The 7,756-nt window shown below is 31.9% G+C and overlaps 1 protein-coding gene across 1 annotated transcript in view; it reads right to left on the minus strand.

Annotated features, from left to right (window-relative positions):
* Positions 1–6,793, minus strand: part of LOC106476089 (solute carrier family 22 member 5-like) — a gene marked incomplete at its 3' end in the record, with an annotated part of 10,953 nt that extends 4,160 nt beyond the window's left edge. The window contains exon 1 of the mRNA XM_013936762.2: positions 6,645–6,793. The remainder of the gene's footprint in view (positions 1–6,644) is intronic.
* Between the last annotated feature and the right edge of the window lie 963 nt (positions 6,794–7,756).

Here is a 7,756-nt window from a genome sequence, read left to right on the forward strand (position 1 = left end):
ATTGGCCCAGTCACGTTGTTATGTCAAGATTAACAACATAGAAATATTGGCCCAGTCACGTTGTTGTGTGCCCAGATTAACATCATAGGAATATGAGTCCATTTCCATTGTTTTATGTCAAGATTAACAACATAGAAATATTGGCCCAGTCACGTTGTTGTATGCCCAGATTAACAACATAGGAGTATGAGTCCATTTCCGTTGTTTTATGTCAAGAATAGCGACATAGAAATATTGGTTCCGTCACGTTGTTGTATGCCCAGATTAACAACATAGGAATATGAATCCATTTCCGTTGTTTTATGTCAAGATTAGCGACATAGAAATATTGGTTCAGTTCCGGTGTTGTATGCCCAGATTAACAACATAGGAATATGAATCCATTTCCGTTGTTTTATGTCAAGATTAGCGACATAGAAATATTGGTTCAGTTCCGGTGTTGTATGCCCAGATTAACAACATAGGGATATGAATCCATTTCCGTTGTTGTGTGCCCAGATTAGCGACATAGAAATGTTGGTTTCGTTCCGTTGTTGTGTCCAAATTAGCAACACAGAAATATTGGCTTACTTCCGTTGTTGTATCCCAGATTAGCGACTCAGAAATATTGGCTTATTTCCATTGTCGTATGTTACTTGTTTCGTTTCGTTTTGCGAAGGGACTTGTACCTGAGCTTGACGATCATATGTTGTAACAAAATCAGCAAAAGAAGCACAATCTCAACATGTAAAGCTAGTAAGAAGAAATAAAATGAACATTGAATGTAAAAAAACAACAACACTTGTATAGAATTTCGATGAAAATTAAGAGTTACTAAAAGTAAATTGTTAAAAACAGCGAAATATTTTTCAAATTGCTAAACAGAAAGATTAAACGACCATAAAAAATATTTCAAAGACTTTAAATTTTTTGATAATTTTATTTTCTCTCTGTTGAAGACGAAAGAATCATCACTCAAAAGCGGTGGTTGCCATCGTTAATAAAGGATCTATGGGTATTGAAGAAAAACCTCCTTTGGGATAGGTAGGTTTATTACAAGCCAACTTCTTATAACTTAGTATTAACTGAAGCTTCTAAAGTTCGGAAACAAAACCTATAAATTAAGAGACAGTGCTTTAACTTTTGTATTCTTCCAAGTGTTGCTGAAAAATGAAATACCAGAGAAATCAGTTGTTGTTGATGAATGAAATACCAGGGAAGTCAAGTGTTGTTGATGAATGAAATACCAGGGAAGTCAGTTGTTGTTGATGAATGAAATACCAGGGAAGTCAGTTGTTGTTGATGAATGAAATACCAGGGAAGTCAGTTGTTGTTGATGAATGAAATACTAGAGAAGTCAGTTGTTGTTGATGAATGAAATACTAGAGAAGTCAGTTGTTGTTGATGAATGAAATACTAGAGAAGTCAGTTGTTGTTGATGAATGAAATACTAGGGAAGTCAGTTGTTGTTGATGAATGAAATACTAGGGAAGTCAGTTGTTGTTGATGAATGAAATACTAGAGAAGTCAGTTGTTGTTGATGAATGAAGTACAGGGAAGTCAGTTGTTGTTGATGAATGAAGTACCAGGGAAGTCAGTTGTTGTTGATGAATGAAATACTAGGGAAGTCAGTTGTTGTTGATGAATGAAATACCAGGGAAGTCAAGTGTTGTTGAGGAATGAAATACCAGGGAAGTCAGCTGTTGTTGATGAATGAAATACTAATGAAGTCAGCTGTTGTTGATGAATGAAATACTAAGGAAGTCAAGTGTTGTTGATGAATGAAATACCAAGGCAGAAATAAAGCAACAGAGGTTGAGCCAACAGTTAGTTTAATCAGGTGGTTGTTTGATGTTTAATAACGTTACGCAACTCATTTCAGTTCAGAAAATGTTGTGATATGAGCATTTGATGAATTTATCCCGAGTATTTTATAATAAACCTTTTATAAATATATCTAAATAAGTAGATATATGGCAATAGGGGAAAATCCCCCACTTATTGAAACGCACTCTTGGTCACTGTCCAGTGATAATCACAAGTGAGTCATCCTCATCCACAATAACCATGTATCTCTTCTTCTAACCTGACCTTTTATATTAAGACTTAATGACTTGTAATTTAATGTGTTCTTTGAAAGATGTCTTTTCGCTAAGAGAGCGGATATTGAGTTAGGCCTACAACTATGTTCCTCCTTCCCCTTCGTGTTGAATAGAAGCTTGTCGCAGGAGATAACAAAAACTAATTTGGTTTAGAAATACACCACAACTTATAAGTGGGTCATTATCTTTATAATGCTTGGTTTTTCATAGATACAATCAATAAGAAGACGAATTTCACTGGTCAAGGTCTCGTGCAAACCCCGATTGAGATTTTTACAGGAAACGCGAGAACAGAAGTATGATTTAATTTCAGGATGTTGCAAGATGTTCGTCAGAAAAATCTATCCTTAAAGCAAGGAAATAACAGCAAAATGTGAAATATTATCTAATACTTTTCTCGTGTAAAATACTACCCATCTTACAACGATGTCCATTAATTATAGACGAACGTTTTTATTCTAATAATCCGTAATAATATTTGTACATTAACAAAATTATTTCTATTTTAAACACGCAGGAAAGAGTTACGTCACGGCTCGAATCTAATGTTTCAACATAGTAACCCCATATAGTGTGTAGTTAACAGATTCATATCAAGTTCTCTGACGTTGTGTTTTGGTATATACATGTACTGAGATGTGATGATTTGGTTTATACATGCGCTGAGCTCTGTTAAATTATAATTTAGTATATGCATACAATGATTTCGGTAATGTTATTTATCAAGATACACCTATACAAAATCTTACAATGTTGTGCGGAATTAGTATATAGATATATACAGGTATACTGAATTTTACAGTTGTTTTTTAATACACACACACAGAGAGTTTTCCATTTAGAATATACATGTGTTGATTTATTCAATCGTGTGGATATAGTGCAGGCACATATAATGAATTCTACACACGTGTGGATATGGTGCAGGCACATATACTGAATTCTACACACGTGTGGATGTAGTGCAGGCACATATATTGAATTCTACACACGTGTGGATTTAGTATAACAGACTTATACTTAATTCTTCATTTGTGAATACTTAGCAGTTCTGCTATGGTGTTTATTATTATAATGCACATGGTGAGTTTTCAAAATGTGTATATTTAATATATTCATATACATATATATAGTTATACAATGGTGCATATTGACTATATGCATGTGTGAGTTCAGCATTTATATGTATTATATATATATATATATATATATATATATATATTGAGGGGCAGAGATGTTTATTTTGTATATACCTGTACTAAGGTATGCAGTAAAATATTTAGCATTTATACAGTGATTTGTAAAGCAGGTATATTTAGCGTATACACATTCACTAATATGTATCGTGGGTGTAGTTAGTATATACATACACTAACTTGTATATTGACGGTATTTTGCACATATATTAACTGAGTCAGTTATCCACTCAGTTATCTTGAACTTTTTACAAGATTTATGAACTTTTGTGTTAAATATAGTATACTAATTTTAGCTTTTGTTTACTAGTGTCTGATTGTTTCAAATGATACGTTGGTCTGAGATAATTGTTACATAGATTGTTAGATAGTTGTTACATAGATTGTTAGGTAGTTGTTACATAGGTTGTTAGGTAGTTGTTACATAGATTGTTATGTAGTTGTTACATAGGTTGTTAGGTAGTTGTTACATAGGTTGTTAGCTAGTTGTTACATAGATTGTTAGATATTTGTTACATAGGTTGTTAGATAGTTATTACATAGATTGTTACGTAGATTTTTAGGTAGTTGTTACATAGATTATTAGGTAGTTGTTACATAAGTTGTTAGCTAGTTGTTACATAGGTTGTTAGATAGTTGTTACATAGATTGTTAGATAGTTGTTACATAGGTTGTTAGCTAGTTGTTACATAGGTTGTTAGCTAGTTGTTACATAGGTTGTTAGCTAGTTGTTACATAGGTTGTTAGCTAGTTGTTACACTAACGTTAATGGTCTTTTTTTAAATAAAGCATCCTCTAAACTAAACTAAAACTATCAAATAAATAGCCCACAGTGGAACAGCGGTATATCTGTGGACTTACAACGCTAGAAACCGGGTTTCGATACCCGTGGTGGGCAGAGCACAGATAGTCTATTGTGTAGCTTTGGGCTTAATTACAAACAAACAATAAAATAAATAGATTGAAAAATAAAATAAAATCTTAAAGCCAGCCCTTATCATTCATATTCTTATCAAGCTTTCTCTTAAGCTCACTTAAATTATCTTAGCTTAAGATGAGTCCTACCTTGCCAAAATTTATATTTGTGTTTTCTAGTCCTACTATTCTCGTCATTAAGCATGAAAAAAAGATGATGGGTCAACACTATCATTTCCCTTTATAATCTTAAACACTTTAATCAGATCCTCTCTAACTCTTGTTTTTTAAAAGAGAAAACAATTTCATAGATCTTAATCTCTCCTCATATTTGTGCGAATATTCGCAACAAACAAATAAACTTATTTATCAGTGACGAAATTTCTATATAGTTTCAATGTTTAAAAATGTTTAGATTTTTTTGCCTTCTTATAAATGCCCTCCTTGTGGCACAGCAGTATGTCTGCGGACTTACATCACTAGAAACCGAGGTTTCGATACCCGTGGTGGGCAAAGCACCGATAGCCCATTGTGTAGCTTTGTGCTTAACTTCAAACTAAACTTCTTATAAATGAGAGTTATTATTGGTTCTTCCCTTGTTTTTACATGAAGTCATATTTCTTGGTCTGTTTCAATAGCTTGTTTCTTCTGCAGGTTACTAACACGATGCTTTTGCTGTCACTTCTAACGCTCAAATAGGACTTGTGTATGTACTGTACTAGCCCATACTATGCACAAAATTCGTAAACTTAGATCTCGTAAGTAATATAAGTATCAAAGAATGTAAGAAATGGACGAGAATAAATGTTTCTAAAAATGAGCTTTTTTCGTATCAACAAAATTTTCTGTTAGTTATCTGTATTAACTTATCAGAATGTAACATGTGGTGTACAATTAGAAATCACGAAGCCTACAAATGAAGACTTCTCTAATGCATCGTTAAGTCTCTCAAAGTTTTGTCCAAAGATTCCTTTTATATAAAATGGAAAAGGAAACATAAACTACCAAAACATTTATTTTTTACTATTTTATTAATATATTTCAAGAAATACTTCACTATTGATCATGACGATTTGCCTAAATCACAAATAAAATATTACTTAACTGTTGTGTCATTACTGTTTCATCAACACATTTCCTAAACTACGTCAATTGTTGTCTCATTACCGTTTCATTAACACTTTTCAAGAACTACGTCAATTGTTGTATCATTACCGTTTCAATAACATTTTTCAAGAACTACGTCAATTGTTGTATCATCGCCGTTTCATTAACCCATTTGAAAAACTACGTCAGTTATTGTATCATTACCGTTTCATTAACATATTTCAAAAACTACGTTAATTGTTATCTCTTTACAGTTTCATTAACACTTTTCAAAACTACGTCAGTTGTTGTCTCATTACCGTTTCATTAACACTTTTCAAGAACTACGTCAATTGTTGTATCATTACCGTTTCATTAACATTTTTCAAGAACTACGTCAATTGTTGTATCATCGCCGTTTCATTAACCCATTTCAAAAACTACGTCAGTTGTTGTATCATTACCGTTTCATTAACATATTTCAAAAACTACGTTAATTGTTATCTCTTTACAGTTTCATTAACACTTTTCAAAAACTACGTCAGTTGTTGTCTCATTACCGTTTCTTTAACCCATTTCAACTGTAATTGAAAATATATCGAAATGAAACTTTGTTCAGTGAGTTCTAAGAGATGCTAAAAGTATAAAATATTTAAATAAATGCATCAATCAATTGGTGATCAGGTTTCAAATATAGACTTGACACGTGATTGAAAATTGTGAGAGGTATCAAAGACATAAAGAAGCTACTACATGCTCCTAATTGTTAAACCCTTTAATTCACACGTAAACTGTATAAGAATAGTTTATAAAATATTTAAACTTATATTTAAAAAAAACCTCTTGGAAGTCTCATCTAGTTAGTTTAAACTATTTTTGTGTGTTCGAAGGATACTTAACTAATCAAACACATAATTCATGCGTTGGCGCATGTTTTCATCGATTTTGAATTATTAAAAAATAAATTTCTATCTTACATTAAGCGAAGGAAGAAGAATTATGAATTTTAACATTCGGTTTTTATGCTAAATCCATCAGAATAAGTGTAAAGATTTTCCAGAAAATACAAATAACTGCCTTTTGTGGAGTTATCGAGAGAATAATCGTTATTAGTTCAGGTTTTAAAATATATCATTTTTCTTTTTGTTGTATAAAATTTATTTACATCCGTGGAATGTTCCTGAAATATTTGGGGAAAAAATAAGATCGAAATGCTATTGAACAAAAGGTTAGAGAAAAACGATCTTTAAACTACAGATAATTCTAAAAGAACTATTTGTCATCTGGAGTCTAAAGGTCGTTTTTCTCTATCAAAATGCTTAAAACCTTCTAGTGTGCACTACAAATATGGAAGAAAAGAACATACCTAATAGATTCACTTTACTTGATGTTCAACACTCTTGTTGAAACTGAGAGAAGGGACTGACGTTTGTGAAAGAAACTGTTTCAGAAGGCAGTCACCGTTCGAGACTAAACCTTAAATTAGCTCACATACTCTCAAACTCCTAAGATCATCACCAGGGGGCAACTTTAAAGGACACATATTAAGGTCAGGGGTGAGAAAATATTTCTGTTCTCAGTCATATGATTTGGAACTTTTCCACGGCCCATCTATCAGGAAACTTCTTTTTTGTCAGTTCTGTGTTGGTCAACTGAATAGTTTCTTAGTTCGGTTTCTGTTAGTGTTAAGTACTAGCCGCGATTGTGTACAATTAGCATTACACATATATATATATATATATATGTTATATAACTTGTTATATAATTAATGTATTTTATGTGAACTGTTCATCTTCTTATGTTGTTTGGTTTGCTTATTAACTGTTTTGCCCCCCAGTGGCACAGCGGTATGTCTGCGGACCACAACGCTAGAATCCAGGTTTCGATACCCGTGGTGGGCAGAGCACAGATAGCTCATTGTGTAGCTTTGTGCTTAACTTAAAACAAACAAACAAATTAACTGTTTTCCCTTTGTTTATATTATTGATCTGTTAAAATGCAAAAGTAAAACATAGACAGTTGATAAAGTTACATACAAAACTATCACAATTAATGTTGACCCAGTGAACTGTTAATTGCACAATCGCATTTTAGAACTTATAAGTTAAAACTACATTATAAAACATCTTGGTTCTTATTACACAGTCAGAAATTATTTTTCACTAAATGTAAAGAAAATGAACGACATTATAAGAAATATCTGGAATAGAATTCTTACTCTAACAAATAAAAGAAACATATTTCTCATGAAGTTTACAGGAAAGTTAAAAGATATAGATGATTAGTGGTAGCCATATATTTTAACGACGTAATTTGCTTAATAGGAAATTATTGTTATTTAAACTCTTTTTAATTGTATATAGAAATGATTTATTAAAATGCTGAAGAATATTTTAATGAAGTAGTTCGTAACAAAATAATTTATTTTTATTCTGACTTTATTTCAATCATATTATGTAAAGGATTAGTACCGTAATT

Source organism: Limulus polyphemus, unplaced genomic scaffold (assembly GCF_000517525.1).
Source record: "Limulus polyphemus unplaced genomic scaffold, Limulus_polyphemus-2.1.2 Scaffold9779, whole genome shotgun sequence".
NCBI classification, from domain to species: domain Eukaryota; kingdom Metazoa; phylum Arthropoda; class Merostomata; order Xiphosura; family Limulidae; genus Limulus; species Limulus polyphemus.